Consider the following 22,668-nt stretch of genomic DNA (forward strand, 5'->3'; position numbering starts at 1 on the left):
CAAAGGTACTAAGCTCCTGTCACTACTCTGGAGAGCAAGGGATGAATGTTCATTCTGTGGTTGGTGGTTGTAAATAGAGAAAAGATGGTTTATGTATGGTGTAAGCCCTAATAGCTTGCCATGGGCTCATGGCAGGCGGGGGATGAGGTGGCCTATTCTGTCATCATGTCACGGCCTGGGTCACAAATGCAGATGGGGTGGCACCCGTGTGGAAGGTGTCATTAGTGTCATGGCCTACTTCTTACAGGGAGAGCCTCCAGTTCAGGCAGAGCAACAAGACCACGCCCCACAGCAAATACAAACTGCTCATTTTCATAGTGGAAGCTGTTCCTGCGTCATTTGAAACTTTTTAGTCACACATGATATACATACACAAGAGTCTACATATAAATGTGTACCAACTAAACACATCCAGGAAGCCGGGCACCAGAATTAGCAGCACCAGATAAGTCCATCCCGGGTGGACTCCTTCCAAAACCAATCACAATTCTAACTTCTAATAACATAGATTAGTGTTGCTATAGATTTGTGTTTGTACTTTAGGTAAATTGAATTGTGTCGCATATACACTTTTGTGTCTGGCTTCATTTGTTAAACATGCTATTTGTGGGATTTGTCCAAGGTAGGGGTGGAGCTCTCTTTTTTGTGGCTGTACAGTGCTCTCTTTGTGGGTATAGCACAGTTTGTATGCTGGTGGATATCTGAGTACTTTGGGGATATCACTAATCATGTTCATTCAACTCAACTTTTTTGACATTTAAAAATTAAATTGCAAATTAAATTTTTATTTATAATATAAATTGCAAATTTTGATTCCCTGTGCAAGAACTGATGGATAAAATGTTTACATTGGGTTGACATCACTGAAGGTGTTGTTTTATTGATGCAAAATGATGACCTATACTTAGTGTAATAGTCAATTGACTTGGATCATATCTTTACTTTTAATGCCTCTGTGTGTGTGTGTGTGTGTGTGTGTGTGTGTGTGTGTATTTGTGACTGACTGCAACATGTATTTGTTATCTCACAGTTACCATGGGTCAGGAGTCTGGGTCCTCTTGGCCAGCTGCATGCTCATCTGGAGATTGAAGTCCTCTTCTAAGCTCATTCAAGTTCTTGGCAGAATTTAGTTCTTTGCAGTTCTATAACTGCAGCCCTCAACTCCTAGAGGCCGCCCCTCACTGTGGCAGTTGTGACCCCTGTGAGGTGGCTGCTTCTTCAGCATCAGTAGGAGAATGTCTCTAACCCCTGGTCCATCTTTATGGGGCTCATCTGATTAGCTGGTACCCACCTAGGATAATTTGCCTTTGACAGGTCCTGCTCATTCTCATACAGCTTGAATCCTAGAAGTCGGCACTCAAGAGAGCCACACTGGAGTTCTCCTGACCACATCTCTCTATCTCAGGGCAGTCTCTCCAGCGAGCCACTTTCAGACTGACTTTACTCCTGCTTGATGACTCATGGCTGCAAAGCAGCACGTAGCATATTTTATTCTTTCCACTGTCCTTCCTTCCTAATGTGCCAAGAGTCTTTTATTTTCTTTCTGTTTAACAAACTTCCCTGAGGCTTTCTTTTAGAGTAAGCTTGCTGGCAACACATTCTCTTAATTTTCCTTTATTTGAGCACATCTTTCTTTTTCTTTCTTTCCTAAAGGATATTTTTGCCAGATATGGAATTTGGGGTTGACAGCTTTTGTTTCAGCACTCGGAAAATGTTGTGCCACTTCCTTCTGGCCCCCATAATTTCTGTTGAGATACCTGCTGTCATTCAAACTGCTTCTCCCGCCGGGGGAAGGTATTGTTTTGCTGTCACCAATTTCAAGATGTTACTTTGTGTTTGGTTTCCTGGAATTTGATTATGCTGTGTTTTGGCATGAGATTCTTTGAGTTCATCCTGTTTAGGATTTGCTCAGCATCTCAAATCTGTAAGTTGATGTCTTTTGCCAAACTTGGGAAATTTTCAGCCATTATTTATTTGAATACTTTTTCAGGATCTTCCTCTTTATTCTCTCCTTCTAAGACTTTGAGGACAAAAGAATTAGATTTTTTGTTATTGTCCCACAAGCCCCTGAGGCTCTGTTTCTTTTTCAGTCTATTTTCTCTCTATTGTCCAGATTAGTTAGTTTCTGTTTTTCTCTCAAGTTCACCCATTCTTTCTTCTGTACTCTCCATTGAGTTTTTAATTTGAGTATTTCAGTTGTATTTTTAAAGCATTAATTGATCAGATCATATCCTTATTTTAAATAGACTACATATGCCTTTTAAACTGCTGTATTCCTTGCCATACCCTTCTAGCCCCTATCACAAACTATCCCTAATTCAGAAACACCTTTTAGTGAACACTGTGTACTTTTAAAGCTATGAAATCAGGGCCAGGCATGGTGGCTCAGGCCTGTAGTCCCAACACTTTAGGAGGCCGAGGTGGGCAGGTGGATCACTTGAGGCCAGGAGTTCAAGACCGACCTGGCCAACATGGTGAAACCCTATCTGTACTGAAAATATAAAAATTAGCCAAATGTGGTGATGCACACCTGCGATCCCAGCTACTTATGAGGCTGAGCAGGAGAATCACTAAAATCACTAAAACCTGGGAGGCACAGGTTGTAGTAAACTGAGACCCCACCGCTGCACTCCAGCCTATGGGAGGCACAGGTTGTAGTAAACTGAGACCCCACCGCTGCACTCCAGCCTAGATGACAGAGCGAGACTCCAGCCTCCAGGAATAATGTCAGTTCAGAACAGGTAGGTTCTACTCTGAACAGATGAGGTCCCCAGTGTTCAAAGAGCTTAACCAATTTGTGACTGTCTTCCTGTGGCAGGTCTTGGTACCTGCCTGGTGATCAGATCAGACGTCAGTCCTTCTTCCCTATTTCTAAGATTATTCCTAATTTAAAGATCCTAAAAGTACTTCCTGGAGTCCTGGGGAGACCTCCTTTTGGGGTCTGGGTGCCTCCTCCCAAATAAATCATGTGTTATGAGACAAACTTTTTTTAGTTGCCACACTCCCCTACTTTAGTTAAAGCCTGAGGTCTTAAAGATAAAAATGGCCAATGCATCTTGATTTTAATGCAAGGAGCTTGAATTCAGGCTCAGTCACCTAAGTTTGAAATGTAAGAGTGTGACTGACCTTTAGCTGTGTGTCGTTAAAGAGTCCGTGGGTCATTTGTGTCTGGGACCAATCCAGAAGGCTCAGTTGCTCTGGCTAGGACACCAGACCCTAAGTCCAGCATACCTGCCATCTGCTCTCTGGGACAGCTGAGGAGACGTCTGGACTGAGCCCCCCTGATGGTGGATGTGTTGGTCCTTTCCATCTAGGTTACCAGGGCAGCTGGTCAGAAAAGTCCTCCCAACCTTGCTCCTGTTAGAAAGCCCTGGCCATCGCTCATGATGGCAACAGGCTGCCACCCCACTCCTTCTGTCTTCCCGCTCCTCCTCCCGCTGTGGGTCTTTAGAGACTAGAAGGTGACACAAGGCTTTCTTTGTTTTGTCCATTTGTGTTCTCTGTGTCAGGGCCTATATTAAGTTTCCTAGCTGCCATGACTAAGTGCCACAAACTTGGTGGCTTCAAAGAAAAGAAGTTTATTCTCTCACAGTTCTGGAGGCTGGAAGTCAAGAAGCCAGGTGTTGACAGGGTGATGCATCCTCTGAAGGGCCTGGGGGAGAATCCATCCTTGCCTCTTCCTTCTTCTGGTGGCTGCAGACGTTCCTGGGCTTGCTGGGTGTATATCTCCACCTCAGTTTCACATGACCTTCTCTTCTCTCTGGGTCTCTCCTCTTCTGTCCCTTGCAAGGACACTTGACATTGGATTTAGGGCCTCTCTGAATAATCCAGGATGGTCTCATCTTGAGAGCTTTTACTTAATTACATCTGCAAAGACCCTTTTTCCAAATATGATAATTCATATTTGGGCATTAAGACGTGGACGTGTCTTTTGTGGAGGCCATCATTCAATGCAGTGGAGGGCCCAGTCGTTCAGAAGGGCAGGAGCCTGCTTCAGTTCCACCTCTGGAACCAAAGGTCAGTTCTTAGTAAGCTCCTATAGGACTGCCCTCTCTTCTCTGGAATTTCATGCTCATGGTTCAGCTTGTTCCAGTCCCATCTCAGAACAATCCTGAAGATCCACGTGCAGAAACAATGGCCCAGTTCGTTCTGACACCACCCCCATGTAGCAGGAAGTTTTGATCTACCCGTGATTGATTTGAAACACTCCAGTGATAAAGATATTGTTTTCTTTCAAGCCATCTGGAAGTCAGAGCAAGGAAGTTCTCCCGTTAACTTTGCCACATCTGGGTGCAAGTGATTCACAGAGAAGCAGCCTCGTTCTGGTTTTCATTTCAAGTAATGTTTACAAGGAATTTAAGCAGTCGCCTCTTGAAAGGTCTTTCATTCTATGGCCACTGCTTCTCGCAGAGCCCACTTCTCTGCCTAAAAGTAGAATAACATTTTCCACAACCCTATCTTAGGAAACGTTGGAAGGACTAACAAATTCCTATTTGCAAATCAATTTCAGATCTAGTGGTCTGCAAGCATAAGATGTTGTTATTTTATTTGTTAATTAAAACCATCTCCTTAGAATTTTGCTTTCCTCTCTCATTTGAATAACAAAGAGAAACCGAGATAGAACCACATCTGTTGAATCTTCTCAATTATTTCTGAATACGGGGCGGAGGGAAAACAGGAGACATCATGAGCATGACGCACAGACACTGAGGAAACCGTGGATGTGCTGCTGGCAGATGGTCAAAGCCCAGCGAGCAAATGTGTTTCTATTTCTGCTCTCAATTAAGTCTCAGCTCTCCAACCTCAAGTTCAGAGTTGGACCTGGTGTTCACTTTTTGTCCTTCATGACAAAATTGAATCAGTGTTATCCTGGTCTATATTTATTTTTTAATATACTTTCTTCCTTCTAATCATCCTCAGCTTCAATTTTCAACTCAGAAAATGCTGATTACATTAGAACATCCAGGGTCAAAGAGAAAGGGAAACAGACGGACACGTAGTGGGTTAATATTAAGCAAATATGAGGATTACTCCAAATTCTTAAATGGTCTTGACAATATAATTTTTAAAACATTTTAAATTCACACAGTGCAATTTGTGATTCCGTACTGCCAAACACGCCAATGAATGTATTTCTTCTACTTCTCGTTTCTGCCCTTTGGCCTTTTAGACCCCAGTGTTCCCTTCGGACATGAACGTAGCCACACCTGTCCGAGGGAAGACAGAAAATCCCACAGATCTGACAGGGATTGCAATTTCTCTGATCTGACAGACATGTCTTATACATCTCCTGTGTGAGAAATCCCCTTTCCAGAGGCCAGGGACAGCCCTGGATGGAGGATTCTGGCTCATAGCTCCTTTGTTGATTTGTTTGGGTGTGAAACTCTGAATAAGAAACCTCCAGAAGGAGACGGTTCTCTGGAGTGGCAGTGGTGGGCTTTGGATAAGGTTGTCCAGTTCTCCAGGTTCTTTCCATTCTAGAAAGGGCAAGTGGGGGAAGTGGGGAGAGTCTGGCGGTGTCTGGAGATCAGGGGGCCGGGGCAGCGCAAGTCTGTGTCTGTCCCACAGATCTCACTCCTCCAAGAACAGCAGGAAGCCGCCTTGCCCACTCGCAGCCTGTCCACAAGTGATACGGGTGGGGCTGATCCCACCTAGGTGTCCATGGCCCACCTTGGTTCCAGCAAGCCTGGTTTACATCATGCATCCCTCTCTGACTCCTTCCTCTTTCAGCCTCACAGCCAGTTTGTCACCAGGTCCCTCTGAGGACAGGAAACAGACGTTTCTTGCATTGCCAGGAGCCAGCTGTGCTGTTACTGTCACCTTCCCGCCTTCCCACGAAGCCCTTAAGACGCCGCTGCACATGGTGACTGTCATATCCACATTGTAAAGGTGAGAAACCCAGAACTCACAGGCTGTTTGTGCTGGTGGCTGGGCAGGGGCCAGGTTTGGAGCCAGCCTTCCCGCCACTTTCCCCTTCCCCACTCACCTTTTCCTTTCCCGCCCCAGCCTCCTGCTTCCATCCAGACTCTGATGCTCTCTATCTTCCCAGGCTATCGTGGCACCTTCCAGGCCGATGCCCCTATTTCCAGCATCACCTACTCTAAATCCTCCCTCCACCATTGCCAAAAGCAATTTTCCCTGGAAATCCTTAAGCCATCCACCTCCAAAGCCTTGGCTAGGCCTTCCTCTCCCTTTATTCTGACCCCTTCCTCCTCCTGGTCTCCTCCCTCCAGCTCCCTTTCTATAGAGGGAGATCATTCTCCTCATCATTCCTGGGGCAACTCCCCACTCCTTCCGTCATGCGCCTGCCCCGCTCTGGGAAACCACCGCCTGCCCCTGTTCCCAAGGACTTCGCAGTGCCTTCCCCTGCCCACACCCTGCCCACCTGGGAGCCAGGCATGACCACCTTCCACGGAGTCTTCCCTGAGTGCTTTGGACACAGGGAGCTCTCTGCATCCCTTGTCTGTACATCTAGGGCCCTGGCGGCCTCGTCAGTGGTGGTCTGTCTTTCGTCTCCAACTGGACAGAGCACTCGCTGAGGTCAGGGCATGCATCCTCCTTCTCAGCTTCCCTACAGTGACTTTTTGGCTCTTTTTTGACAAATTAAACCCTTCTGTCATAACTCTACCATCAAAGCCCTTAGCAGCTTCACCCAGCCCTGCTTTCCTTCCTGGGACCTCTCTGATGTTCAGGAACCCACTGGCTGGCTCCCAGGCTCTCACCTCTCTTTCTAACTTGCTCAGTCATTCTAAACTGTGCTTCCAGAGCCTTCTGTATTTTCTGGGTTCCCCTGAGCAGGAGGAGGGACTAAAGCTGATGGGATTTGAGCCTTTACTCTCCACAACCCACCCACAGCCAGAGCAGGAAGCCTTGTCCACTCTGTAGACTGAGCAGCTGCTACATGTCTGGGTAGATTTCCTGGTTCAAATCCTGGCTCTGCCTCTTCCTCTCTGTGTGGTCCTTGGGTGACCTATGCAGCCACTCTGCTGCCTCCTTTTCCTCACCTGTGAACTGGAGAGGATATCAGCCCTCCCTTAAAGGTTGCTGTAAGGATGGGAGGTATCAGAGCAAGCTCTGAAGCTTTGTGGGGTGAACGAGCCGGTGGAGGGTGGCTTCGACTTCTTCCGTTGCTCCGACCCGTGGAGCTCCATTGTCTTGGAGATTACAGCACGTCTTTGGTAAGAGTTTTCAGTCAGTTGCAGGCCAAGCCAGCACTATTTCCTCCTCTATGGGGCTCCGGTGGCAAGTCCTCCACCCTGTGGGAATCTCTCAGCCTCTCCCGCTAGGGCATTTAGCGGTTGGAGAAGACTAATGACAGTACAGTGAATGATGACTGAGTGCTCGCTGTGGTCCCTGGGCTATATGGAGGCAGCCATGGGCAGCCCTCACATGCCCGGGCTGTTCTGGAGCCCACACCCTCCATCTCTGACAATGCTAAGGGCCATTGACACAGCACTGGAGTGGGAGTGCTTTGCTCCTGGTGGATCTCTCTGGCCCCTGCTCAGCCCTTCTGGACCATCATCAATTCCAGATAGACATAGGCTTCCCAGCCAAGAAGGCAAACCAGAGAGCTCCCGCATGCCCTGGGCACCGCGTGAATGAGAGGGCTCCCACATGCCGTGGGCACCAGGGCTGGCCGAGAACCTGACGACAGGAAGCTGGGATAAAGCTGGAAATATAAACATGCAATGGGGTGAGCAAAAGTACTACCCGAGAGTGGACCACTTTTTGGAATTTAAAGAACAAGATTCAGACTTCGGGTAAAACTCATTGGTGACATAAGCCAAGCACAGGGAGAAGGGTGATTTGATCCCATTTGGGGCTTAACTGAGAAATTGCAGTATTGAAACAGTCACTTGTCAGAGAACGGCTCCCGGGGCTTGGAGTGTGGATACCAACTCAAGCAGAGGCTGCGTGGAATCATCCCTCCCATTCAGGAGGAGCGAATCTGGGACCTCCGGGGTTAATCCTGTCTCCTTCCTTTGCTTATTTGTTTGTTTCTTTGACGTATTGTTCTGTTTTCTCAGAGATTTCCTTGACTTTTATCTCCCAAATATTCTGTTGAAAACTTTTATGTTAGCAATCACATGTTGTTGTTTCATAAAAAAGTAATTGTCTAAGGGCTCACTTTTATTGCCTGTTCATTTTTCCTATCATCTTATTCTTGTTTCAAAGATGAACTTATCTTCTCACTGTGAAGATAAACATTATTTGCTAGGATATTTTTGTTCCAAAATTATTTCCATTTCTTTTCTAGTCTATTCTCAAGAGTTCACCCTCAGGCTGGCATTTGGTGCCCTTTTGTTCTTCTCTACCCCTTGCCTTGATCATCTTTCAGGTTAAGAAAAAAGTCTACATTTAAAATCTGGGTGTCTGTAATTTTTGTATTCCAAATATAACTGAATCTAGAAAAAAATATTGGTTTATATCATAGTTAATTGACTTACTTCCATTATATATGTAGCCAATCTAGGCTTCAGCAGTAAACTGAATTGGGTTATAGAAAGTAGGTATTAAAATGGCTAATTTGGGATTAATTTTACTGACTACAATTAATGCTGTGACATGGTCCTGTTCATTTTAACTAGAATTTCATGGAACAGACATTATCAAAGTGTACCCATGTCCCAGCTGCCCTTGATTCACAGTGAGCCCACCTTGGTCCCTCTGGTCAGATTTGCTTGGGGCAGGGTGCTTCCCACAGAGCTTGGGAAGTGCTGTGACACTGGGCACTCTGTCCTTACACTGCAGCAAGTCCACCACGTTCAAGGTATAAGAACTCTGGGTAACACGCCTTGCCAGGAGAAACTGTGACCCACAGAAAGCAGCAGAGGACATGAACTCTGCTGATATATGCTATATATGTCATATATATGTATATATATACACACACACACATTTCACTCAAAATTGTGGAAGAAGTTGGGTAGTGAGGATACCTTAGTGTAAGCTGATTCCAACTCTTAACGGCTACGTGAGCTTGGGAAAGTAATCTGACCTCTCCAGGCCCTTCAACAGAGGACTGTAGACCAGCTCACCTACTCTTCAATGTCGTGCTGGTGAGTGTGGTTTGGGGAAGGGATGGCGTGAAGAGATTCTAGGCAGCATGCCCGTCTTGGTGTCCCAACACTCTTACTTCCAGGAATCCAGTATTCCTACCAACCAAGACATCATACTAGTAACCAAGACTTCCACAAAGCAGGCTCGTCAAGAACTTTAAAAAGGAAGGCAGGAAGTGACAGGAGCTCTGATTCCATCCTCATCTGCTACCCACGTCTCTCACTCGCTCTTCAAAGCAGACTTTGAAGGGAACTTTTTGAAAAAATCATATTTATTTGCCCAAAGTGGAAAGAGTGATCTCATTAGACCCAGGGCTGTGATTTCACTTTAGGTTCAGTGGGAAGGATCGGTGAGCTCCTTGGTAACAAAGCCCATGAAACACACACATGTTCGCTATGGCAAGTGGACGTTGGCAGGACCTCTGTCATTCAACGCTAAGTAAACACTCGGCTCCACACTGCAGACTTTTAAAAAAGAATGTACACTTGACTCCATTTCAAGTTGAAGAGAGTTTAATGAGCATCCATGTGTGGTGAGCGTGTTGGCCTCTTTTCTTGGGGTGTGAAAATACGTATGTGTAGCACATGTGTGCATATGCGTGTGAGGGCATCTGCCTTCATGGAGCAGCCAATTGTGCCGTGGAGACAAGACTACCTCACATCTGACCATCAGCAGTAATCCCAATGACCTGAAATAAAAACAGTAGTTCCCATTTATTGGGCACTTACTGTGTACCGCGTTCTGACCAAGGAGCATTCTAGGGCTCACACGGTGACTGGCACAGAGGACACTCAGTCAATACATGTTAGTTTCTGTTACATCAGATTTTACTGTGTTCAGTGTTCCCGGAAGGAGACAGCTCTGATTTGACCAGTGACTGAAAAGGCCTAAAATATCAAAGCGGGCTCCGCACTGTCCTCTCGGAAAGGTCTCGTCACCATGGATGTTTCAACTCGCCAGGGTGGAAACAGCCTAGGATCGCACCAAAGTCAACGTCTACATCCTGCTCTGTTCCTGCAAGATTCCCACTCCAGCCCGCATCTGCCAGGCCGCCTGATACCTTTGCAGCTTTACAGGTAACACGTAGCCTCTACGCCGTGATAAAGAACACATTGGCCACATGCGCTTTCCTCTTCCTGGAGGCCTGCATGGTGTGAAATTCACTGTCAGTCACAGAGACCCTTCAGATCTGGGCAAGACCAGTCTCTCTGGAACCAAGGCCCTGAGTGAGGCAGTTTTTTACGCCCAGTAGATTTCCATTATTATTCTAATTGAATTGCCAGCTTCTCTTGAAGTTAGCAAGGTTTGTTCCTTCATGCTCCTTAATTTTACACATTGGATAGCAGCTCTAAATGTCAAAGCTAGAGCCATTCAAAGTGATTTTTTAAATGCACAGTAAGCCAGTTAGATTCCTTTGTGGCAAGCATGTCACAGCTTCCCTTACCCCAGGTCCTAAAAGCTCCTGCTAATGGTTTCCTACATTGTTACACTAATGTGCCTGGGGGCTGGTCTCCTGGAAACGGATCTGTAATAAATATGTCAACAGCAGTGAAGGACAAGAAGCTGGGTCCTCTGCCCCTGGGCCCAGTGCAGCTGTGGCACAACACAGCTCCAGGGCATCATGTGCCAGCCCTGTTGCATCTTTTTGGGGTGGGTTTTGATGGTGAAAGAATTATTGATCTTAATGAGGCTTCCCTGCACATTCATCAAAACTGTTGTCACATTTGGTCAGAGGCCTCACATGCGACCCTGGCTAGGGTGAGCCTTAGAAGGAAAATTAAGCAATTAAGCAAATCCAATTGCCTGGAGGCACAGGGGCTCCACAGACCAGACTTCAGCCGGAAAGCAAGAGCACTAATGGGGCTGCGAAGCCTGAACCTGTGACTCGATCACTTTGGACTCACCCTGGGCGACCGGTCCAGAGGGAGCAGTGTCAGTTTCCTAGCACTGCTGTCACAAATCACCTTGAGCTTAGCGGCTTAAAACAACACAAATCTATGATCTTCTGGTTCTGGAGGAGGAAGTCTGAAATGAGTCTTATGGAGCTAAGAGGGGTGTCTGCAGGAGTGTGCTCTTCTGGAGGCAAACCCATTGCCTTGCCTCTTTCAGCTTCTGGAGGTTGTCTGTCTTCCTGGATGTGATCACATCGTGACACCCAACCTCTGCTTCTGCCCTGTTTCCAGTCTCTCTGACTCTGACCCTCCTGCCTCTGAATGATAAGGACCCTTGTGATGACATTGGGTCCCTCTGGATAACCCAAGACAATTTCCCTGTCTCAAGACTCTTAAGCTGTAATTCCCAGCCACAGCAATCAGGCAAGAGAAGGAAATAAAAGTCATCCAAACAGGAAATGAAGTCAAGCTATATCTCTTCACCAATGGTATGACTGTATACCTAGAAAACCCTCACGACTCCACCAAAAGCCTCCTGGAACCGACAAACAACTTCAATAAAGTTCCAGGATACAAAATCAATGTTCAAAAATTAGTAGCATTTCTATACACCAGTAATGTTCAAACTGACAGCCAGATCAAGAAGGCAATCCCATTTACAATACCACACACTCACAAATACCTAGGAATACATCTAACCAAGCAGGTTACAAGGAGAACTAAAAAACACTGCTGAAAGAAATCATAGATAACACAAACAAATGGAAAAACTTTCCATGCTCATGGATTGGAAGAATCAATATCATTAAAATGGTCATATTACCCAAAGAAATCTGCAGATTCAATGCTAGTCCTATCAAACTACCAACATCATTTTTCACACAATTAGAAAAAAATTATTCTAAAATCCATACAGAACCAAAAAAGAGCCTGAATAGCCAAAGCAATTCTAAGCAAAAGGAACAAAGCTGGAGGCATCACATTACCCAACTTCAAATTATATTATAAGGCTGAAATAACCAAAACAGCATTGTACTGGTACAAAAACAGACACTTGGACCAATGGAAGAGAACAGAGAACCCATAAGTAAAGCCACACTTCTACAACCATCTGATCTTTGACAAAGTTAAAAAAAATAAGCAATAGGGAAAGGACTCCCTATTCAATAAATAGTGCTGGGATAACTGACTAGCCTCTTGCAGATGAATGAAACTGGACCCCTACCTTTCACCATATACAGAAATTAACACAAGGATTAAGATTTAATTATAAGACCCCAAACTATATGAATCCTAGAAGAAAACCTAGGAAACAACACTCTGAACATGGGCCTTGGGAAAGAATTTATGACTAAGTCCCTAAAAGCAATTGCAACACTAATTGACAAGTGGGACCTGTTCAAACTAAGGGGCGTCTGCATAGTAAAAGAAACTACCAACAGAATAAACAGAACAGCCAATAGGATTGGAGAAAATACTCTCAAACTATGCATTTTACAAAGGTTTAATATCCTGAATCTAGTAGGAACTTAAATAATTGGACAAGCAAAAACAACCCCATTAAAAAGTGATCAAAAGACACAAGCAGAGACTTCTCAAAAGAGGACATACTAGCGACCAACAGACATATGAAAAAATGCTCAGCATCACTAATCATCAGAGAAATGCAAATCAAAACCACAATGAGATACCATCTCACACCAGCCAGAATGGATATTACTAAAAAGTCAAAAAATAACAGATGCAGGTAAAGCTGTAGAGAAAAGGGAAAGCTTATACACACTGTAGGTGAGAATGTGAATTAGTTCAGCCACTGTGGAAAGCAGTTTGGAGATTTCTCAAAGAACTTGAAATATGACCATCATTTGACCCAGCAATCCTATTACTGAGTATATTCCTGAAGGAAAATAAATTATCCTACCAAAAAGGTGCATGCACACATATGTTCCTTGCAGCACTATTCACAAAAGCAAAGACATGAAGTCAACCTAGATGCCTATCACAGTGGATTGGATAAAGAAAATGTGGTACATATACACCATGGAATACTATACAGCCATAAAAAAGAACGAGAGCATGTCCTTGACAGCAATATGGATGTAGCTGGCAGCCATCATCTTAAGTGAATAATTGGAAGACAGGAGGGTCAGTGTCAGTGAGATTGGAACAGAAAACCAAATACCACATATTCTCACTTATAAGTGAGAGCTACACATTGGGGCTCATGGACATAAAGATGGCAACAATAGACACTGGGGACTACTGGAAGGGGGAGGGAGAGAGGAAGGAGAACAGGGGTTGAAAAACTAACTATTGGGTACTATGCTCAGTACCTGGGTGATGGGGTCTTTAGTACCTCCAAACCTCACATCAGGCAACATACCCATATAACAAACCTGCACAGGTATCCCCTGAATCTAAAATAAAAAGTTCAAACGATTTTTTTTTATGAGGAGAGTAAAAACAAAACAAAACAAAACCCTTAAGTTAATCACATCTGGAAAGTCCTTTTTGTTATGGAGGGTCATATATTCACAGGCTCTGGGGATTAGAATGTGGACATCTTGGGGGCCATTATTCTGCCTCCATAGGAACATCGTCCTAAATCAGAAGACAGAAGTGCAGGAAGTGAAGCTCTGTGTGAGTCACAGGGCTCTCCCTCGGCTCTCTTGGGGAGAGGGGACGGGGACATGGAAAGCACAGCCTGTAAAACTCAAGGCAGTGTCTGCGAGAATGAGCATGAGAACCATCTCTAACGCCTGCATCAGACTTCACTCTTGTGCACTCTTTGTCTTAGTCGTTAGGGCCAGCTCACTGGATGTGTGCTATTTTTCATCCCAATTTATAAAAAAAACAAATGAGGTCATGAAATGCTGAGTCACTCACCCAAGATCACAACTCTGTACACATCTGTCAAGGTGGTGAGGTCTGCAGACAAATCAAAGCCCGAATGCCCATCTTTCCCTTTTAAGGTGAATTCAAATATTTTAGAATTTCAGAAGAGCCCCTTCCAAAGAGAGGTAGCATTTTTCATGATCACTTTCCCACATGAAAGACCTCACTGAAGGAGCCAAAGAGTTGAAACCCTCAGACGCCAGAGGAGCCCTTCTTCGAGATCTTTAAGGCATGATTCATGATGCCAACAATCTCTTGCTGCCTCTTCTAAGTGTAAATCAACTTGACAATGCACATTCTCTGCCTCATGTGCTCTTCAAACCTGGCCTCTTCACAGGACGCGGCTTCGTGATGTAAGCTCTGGACAATGAGAGCTGTGGAGTGTGATTAATGTGCCACGTGTCAGCAGGAGGATCAGAGGTTGTGTGTGTGCGTGCCTTAGTGTGTTGGTGTGTCCTGCCTGAAATTCAGGGCTCTGGGAGTCTGTTTCCTACAGAGAAAAAGGAGGGGGAAGCACAAACTCCATTGAAAAAAGGAGAAAACATCAAAGGAGAATTTACTTAACATGAAATATTTTCATGACCCAAAAAGACAAGGACTGTGAGGACGAAGAGAAAAAGGAGTCAAGGACAAGCATGAGCTCTAGGGTAGTGGGCCCTGGTCCCTCCTCCCTCCTCACTCGGGAGGATGTGAACATGCCCTTGGCTTCTGGGTCTGTGCAGAGCTGCCCTTCATCATCCATACACGTGTCCCCAAACAAGTAGGAACTTCCAGGTAAATCTACAACGGTGTGGGCCAGCTGTCCTATCGATGCAGACTCCAGATCTAAATACTCGGCCTCTCTGGCCTTGGGTTCCATTGTTCACACTGCTAAGCCTGCCCACATCCAGGTCCAGAAGCATCCTGGCCACACACCCAGTGCCAGGGAAGGGTGCTGAAGACTGGAGGAGCTGAGCAGGAGGCTCCCCAGAGCTGCTTCCAAGAGCAGAGTCATGCTAAGGAAAGTGAGGGTCGCTGCTCAGGGACCCGAGTCATCATTGCTCCGGGGGTGAGTCTGGGGCAGGAGAACACAGAAACAGTTCAGGAGGTGAAGCACTGTGCATCAAGAAGCTCTAACAATGCTGGGCAGCTGAGCCTGTCGGGATAGGGTACCTGTTTATTTTCTAAAAAACGATACCTGAGAGTGAAAAGGGGGTGTGATTCACACCACCCATGAGGCCCTATGCTCATACGAGTGCTGCAGATGGAAGGGAGGGACCCAGGACCCCAATCGGGACTTATGCCAAATCCCTGCTTCTCAACTACTGCACAGACACGGGCAGACACTGCTCTGTCCACATGGGTACCAGAGGATGGATGGTGCACTGATAGGATGCACTTTATAGTATTAGATCTTAAGTGGGGAAGAGTTCACACTTGGAAAACCCCAGAAGTCCCAACTTTGAGAATTTACAAATTAGCTCCCTTCAAGACTTAGAAGACTAGACAAATTATTGAGAGAAAAAGACTCATCAGCTGCAAGTGGCAGTGATATAAACGTCGCGAGTGATCTACAAGACAACCCAAATGCTTCTATTGACCAGAGTACTGACCTGGTGAGGCAGCCATGCCACAGGCTTTCCAAGTGAGGGAGTTCTATTTCTGCTTGGGCTGTAGAACACTGCCAGAGAACACTGTTCCTCCTCTAACCACCAGAAGACGCCACATCATCTGCAAGATCGTAAGTTTTCTTGAGAGCTGAGGGTACAAGGCAAACAGGTGAACTGAACCACAAGGAGTGACAAGCCCACAAAGGAGAGTTAAGACGTGTGGATTGTTTTACGTTTGGCAAAGTATAAGAAGAGTTAACATAAAAACAAGCAAAAAAGAAATAGTTGAAATCTAATGGTTTATTAAATGCTGAGTATGGATATATGCGGTTGAATGGTGGTCCCCAAAAAAGTCATGTCCATGTCCTCACCCCTAGAAGTTGTCATTTTATTTGGTAAAAGCATCTTTGCAGATGTAATTAAGGATCTTGAAATGAGAATATCATCCCGGAGTATTCAAGTAGGTCCTAAATCTTCTGTCAAGTGCCCTTATAAGACATACAGAGGAGAAGAAAGTCACAGAGGAAAAGGCAACATGAAGACAGGCAGGGATTGGAGTGATGTGGCCACAAGCCAAGGAAGCTGGCAAACCTAGAAGAGACAAAGAATGAATTCCACACTGGAGCCTCTGTAGTAATAGGGCACTACTGACACTTTGTTTATAGACTTCTGCCCTCCAAAGCTGTATGAGAATTAAGATCTGTTGTTTTAAGCCACTAAGTGTGTGATAATTTATAGCCCCCTTAACAAACCAATACAATGAGCTGGCGTGATAGTGTAGAACTGACATAGGAGGCAGGACTCTATCAGACAAGATTGAAGGCTGGTTGAAAGGGGTAAGAGGCACCGAAAGCACCTCTCCATAAGACATGCCCACCATCACCATGACAGTCTACCATGGCCATGGCAATGCCTGGAGGATACCACACCTTTCCATGGCAAGGACCTGGAAGTTACCATGCTTTTCTAGAAATGTCTAAATAATCTTCCCCCTAATTTGCATGTAATTAAAAGTGGGTATAAATGTGACTGCAGAATGGCCCTGAGATGCTACTCTGGACACACTGCCTATGGGGTAGCCCCACTCCACGAGGAGCAGGGCCTCTGCTGCTGCTCTATGTTGTGGCTTCAATAGAACTTGCTGTCCAACACCACCAGCTTGCTCTTGAATTATTTCCTGGGTGAAGCCAAGAACTCTTCCAGGTTAAGCCCCAATCTTGTGCTTGCTTGCCCTGCATCAGAATCCCTGGTAATTCTAGACATAAGGGAGCCTGCAGTCGCTCACTGACTTTTTTCTATGGACCTTTACCAAGTACTTTGGTGAAGGATCAGAAAGAGGGAAGGTGACCTGAGAGAGTCTGTATCAGTAGACGTGAAAGCCTGCCTACATCATGGACCCATGTGCAATATGTAGCAAGAGCCCTGCTGGGAAGGGACAGCTCCCAGAAATCAGGCAAAGATGCTCTTTCAGGAAGGGGAGGAAGCAAAAGCCATCTTCTTTACAGGAGGGGCTGGAACCTGACTCAAGCACAGCATCCTGCCCTAATGCAAAGCAGAAGTCTGATACTTATTATTAAAGGAGGATTAGAAAACTCTCACCCAACACCCTCCCAGACACTAACAAACAAGAATTTGGTTGTCATGGGGGACAGGTAGGGATGCTGCCAAAACCCCATCTTTGAGGCCCAGATGCACACCTATGACTGAGGCAGGAGCAAGAGAATTAAGAAACCTCTCCTGACCCTACCCTAAGGCTTGCACCAAGTAACAAGCATAGCAGGCTGTGACTGGAAGAGGCCCTTCTCTGTGGTGCAGATGTACAGGGCACATTGAGCGCTGAAGGTATAACAGAAATATACAGGGAAACTCTACAGCATTCCAGGCCTAAGTAAGCACAGGGAAACAGCAGCCCTCCAAAGAAGAAATTTGAAATCTGTACCCACTAAAGTTAACTCTAAGAACAGAAATTGTACACCCAACTCAACTACTAAACAGATTGCCTCAACTCCTGTACCAAACACCTATCATCAGAAGACACATGCTCATTTCTAGGCATAAGTACTATTTAGATTAGTCTCTACTGTTATTTTATGTATAATTTACCACATTCAATAAAAATTATGTAATACACAAAAAGGTATAAAAGATGACCCATTGTTAAGAGACAAAGCAATCAGCCAAATCAGACCCTGAGGTGATCAACATGTTGGAAATATCAGATAGGGATTTTAAATTACTGTAATTAATATAATAGAAGATCCAGGATAAGATAGACAACACGTATGAACACATGAGAAATTTCAGCAAAGAAGTAACCACTATAAAAGAATCAAACAGCCGGGTCTGGTGGGTCACACCTATAATCCCAGCACTTTGGGAGGCTGAGGTGGGTGGATCACAATGTCAAGAGATGGAGACCATCCTGGCCAACACGGTGAAACCCCATCTCAACTAAAAATACAAAAATTAGCTGGAGTGGTGGCATGCTCCTGTAGTCCCAGCTACTTGGGAGGCTGAGGCAGGAGAATCACTTGAACCCGGGAGGCAGAGGTTACACTGAGCCGAGATCATGCCACTGCACTCCATCCTGGTGACAGAGTGAGATTCTGTCAAAAAAAAAAGTGGGGGGAGTCAAATGAAAATGATACACATTAAAAATATTAAAAATATATACCATAGCAGTGAAGAATTCCTTTGACAAGCTTATCAGAAATGTAGAACATTAGAGGAAAAAATGTTATTGAAGTTAACCAGTAGAAATCATCCAAGCTGAAACGTAAAGAAGAAAAAAGAGTAGGAAAAAAATAACAAAACAGCACTCAAGAGTTGTGAGGTAATATCAAACAGTCTACGTATGAGGCAATATCAAACAGTCTACGTATACGCCATTGTAGTCCCGAAAAGAGAAGAGAGAGAGAGAGCAAGATAGTGGGGCAGGAATAAGATTTGTGTGACAGTAGTTAATAATTTACTAAAATTAAGGAAAAATTGCCCAAGAAACCCCTGAAGATCTAAGAAGTTCAGATATATCACATCAAGATATATTTTAGGACAAATAGAAACAAAAGATAAATATAAGATCTCTTTTTAAAAAACTGAAGAAACATACTCATCACATGCAGAAGATCAAAGATAAGAGCTAGGGCAGATTTCTTATGAGAAATGTTGTAAGCCAACAGACAATGGACTGACATCTCTGTAGTACTGGAAGAAAACGTTGCTCTCTACGCGGAATTCTATATAACATGAAAATATCATTCAGAAGTGAAAGCAAAACAGACTTTTTAAGATTAACAAATAACGTGTGTGTTTCCTGCACACCTGCACAACAAAAAATATTAAGGAGAGTTCTTCAGGCAGAAAATGTATGATATCAGTGATACCAAATACCTATCTGGGTCTGTACAAATAAATGATGAACGCAGGAACTCATAAAAATGAGTAATCATAAAATATATTATTTATTTACATTTTAATCTTTTTCAGAGATGATTGTCTAAACTAAAAGTGTAACAATGGTAAAATTCATAACATATGAAGAATCAAAATGCATGACAACAAAAGTACCAAGAATGAGCAGGAAAGGGAAGAACACTATTGTGAGGCTCACACACTGCATGTGAAAAGGTATAGCAGCATTTGAAGATAGATTGTGATAACTTAAAGATGCGTGTTGTAAACTCTAAGGCAACAACAGAGGGAGAAGGAGAGAGAAAACATTGTAGAAATAAACCAATTATAAGGTAAAATTGAATACACAGCAATATTTAATTAATCCAAAAGAAGACAAGAAAATCGGAAAACAGGAGCAGAGTGCGGAATGAATAAATGATAAACAAGTGGGCTGGGTGCGGTGGCTCATGCCTGTAATCCCAACACCTTGGGAGGCTGAGGCGGGTGGATCACCTGAGGTGGAGAGTTCAAGACCAGTCTGACCAACATGGAGAAACCCCGTCTCTACTAAAAATACAAAATTAGCGAGACATGGTGGCACATGCCTGTAGTCCCAGTTACTCAGGAGGCTGAAGCAGGAGAATTGCTTGAACCCGGGGAGGCAGAAGTTGCAGGTGAGCCAAGATCACGCCATTGCACTCCAGCCTGGGCAACAAGAGCGAAACTCTGTCTCAAAAAAAAGGTAAACAAGTTATAGATTTAAATTCAACCCTGTAAGCAATTACATGCAGATGCTCTGATTAAAAGGCAGAGATTGTAAAACTGGAAAGGAAACAAGACCCACTGTATGAGTAAAAAAAAAACAAACTTCAAGTGTAAAGACTTAAAAAGGTGAAAAGAAAAAGGATAGAAAAAGAAATACGATGTAGAGACCAATTAAAAGAAAGCTGAAGTGGCTATAATAATATCAGAAATACTAAAATTCAGCATAAGAAGTATTACAAAGACAAAGAAAGACCTTATAAACCACTTGGTCAATTCATCAAGAAGACATTGCAATCCTAATTGTGTTTGTCCCTATTCCTGAGCTTCCAAATGCATAAAGCGAAAGCTGAGAGAACTAAAATGATAAATGGACACTTCCATAATGACAGTTGGGGAGTCCCACACTCTTCTCTCAGTATTGATAGAAAAAGCATGCAAAATAATCAGGAGGGCAGTAGAAGATTAGAAAACCAGTACCAACCAACTTAACTGACATTTCTCAGAACACTCCACCGTCTTCAGAATACACATCCTTTTCAGGTGTACACAGAATATTCACTAAGATAGAACATGTTCTGAGCCATGAAACAAATCACAGCAACAGTAAAATGACTGAAATCATACAAAGTGTATTTTCTGACCACAATTTAATCAGTTCAGGAATGAAGAACAGAATGATATCTGGAAGTGCCACTAATGGTTGGTTGGTAAGCAGCAAATAATTCTTAGGTGGAAGAAGAAATACAAAATAAATTATAAAAAGATTTGATTTACAAAATAAAAATAAAACATATCAAAATTTGTAGGATGCAGGTAAAGCAGTGCTTAGATGGAAATTCGTATCATTAACTGCTTATATTACAAAACGGAAAAGGTCTGAAACCGCTAAGCTTCCACCCTAATAAACCACAAAAGGAGGAGAAAATTAAACCCATAGCAGACAGAAGGAAGAAAATGATAAAGAACAGAAGTAAAAAAGTAGAAACATAAAAACAGTAAAAATATCAATAAACCCTTATCCAGAGTGAATAAGAAGAAAGTGAGAAAATACAAAGTACCAATGTTAGAAATAAAGCAGATACTACAAAAATTAAAGGGATAATAAGAAAATGTTATGAACAACCTTATAACAATAAATTGGATAACTTAAATGAAACAGAACAATTCCTTTAAAAACACAAACTACCAAAATTCACTCATGAAGAAATAAACCACTTGAATAAATCTACATCTATTAGAGCAACTGAATTTATAGTGATTTGAATGTATTTGGATTCCACAAGGAAAAGCACAGGTCCAGATGGCTTCACAGGTAGATATTGCCAAACATTTAAAGAAGAAATAATACCAATCCCATACAATTTTTTTCCAAAAAAATAGAAGTGGAAGAAATACTTCCCAAATCATTTTATGAGACCAGGATTACCCTGATACCCAAATCAAGAAAAGGCATTACAAGAAAAAAAAAAAAAAAAAAAAAAAAAAAGAACTGACCAAAAAACTAAATTAGACACAAAAACCCTTAACAAAATATTAGCAAATGAAATTGAGTAATGTATGAAAGTGATAATACGTCATGTTCAAGTAGGGTCTAATTTACAGATTCAAGGTTGGTTCAACATTTGAAAATCAGTGAACATAACTTGCCATATCAACAGGCTAAAAGTGAAAAATTGATATGATCAACTTAATTGATGCAGAAAGAATATTTGGCAAAATGCAAAACCAATTCATAATTGAAAAAAAAAACTCTCAGAAAACTAAAAATAGGGGAGAACTTCTTCAACCTGATAGGGAGCATCTATGAAAAACCTTCATCTAACATCATACTTCATGGCAAAAGACTGAATACTTTCCGGCTGCGATTGGGGAAAAGGTGAGGATTTCTGTTCTCACTATATTTTTCAACATTGTACTGGAGTCCCATCCACTGAAGTAAGTCAAGAAAAAGTAACAAAAGGCACATAGATAAGAAAGAATAAAAACTCTTTATTCGTAGGCAACATGATTATCTATGTAGAAAATCCCAAGACTTTACATAGATGCTCGTAGAACAATAAATGAATTTAGCATGGTCACAGGATACAAAGTCAGTATACAAAAACCAGTTTAATGTCTGCATACTGTCAATGAACAGCTGAAAATGGAAACATTGAAAGTGCTGTTTAGCACTGCACCAAACCAGAAAATGAACAAACAAATAAAAATAATTGCCTAGGTATAAATCTAATAATATATGTTCAGGATCTGTTACAGTTTTGAAAACTCAATATTAGTAAGAGCTCAGTTCTCCCCAAACTGATTTGTAGATTTAAGGCAATAACAACCAAAATGCCAGCAGATATTTTTGGTAGAAATTCAGATTCTAATATTTATATGGAAATGCAAACAACTTAGAATAGACAAAATAATTTTTAAAAAGAAGTACAAAGTTGGAGGATTCCCACTACTTTAAGACTTGCTATAAAACTACAGAAATCTAGACAGTGAAAAAAAAAAAAAAAAAAAAAAAGAAATCTAGACAGTGTTTTGTTAATGTAAGAACAGATATATAGTAATGGAAAAGACTAGATAGCTCAGAAATAGTCTTACATGTATATGGTCAATGGATTTTTGAAAAATTTGCAGGAAAATTCAATTGGGAAAGAATATTATTTTCAGTAAGTGGTGCTAGAATAATTGAACATCAATATGTAATAGAAATCAACCTCAACTATTAATCTTACACTGTATACAAAAATTAGCCAGAAATAAATCACATAAATAAAAGAGCTAAAGCAATGAATTTTCTAAAAGAAAATACAGAAAAGGTATTTTTGATATCTGAGTTAAGCAAAGATTTCTGAGATGTGATACAAAAATACAAACCGTGAAAGAAGAAGTGATAAATTGGACTCTATCAACATTGAAAACTTCGACTGTTTGAAAGACTGTTAAGAAAATGAAATAAGATGAAAACTATGAGAGAAAATACTTTCAAAATGTACACTAAATAAATAAATTTAGAATTATATAAAATTCTTATTCAGAATTTATATACATTTAGAATTACATTTAGAATTTATATAAAATTC

The sequence above is a fragment of the Piliocolobus tephrosceles genome, chromosome 11, assembly GCF_002776525.5.
Source record: "Piliocolobus tephrosceles isolate RC106 chromosome 11, ASM277652v3, whole genome shotgun sequence".
NCBI lineage: Eukaryota > Metazoa > Chordata > Mammalia > Primates > Cercopithecidae > Piliocolobus > Piliocolobus tephrosceles.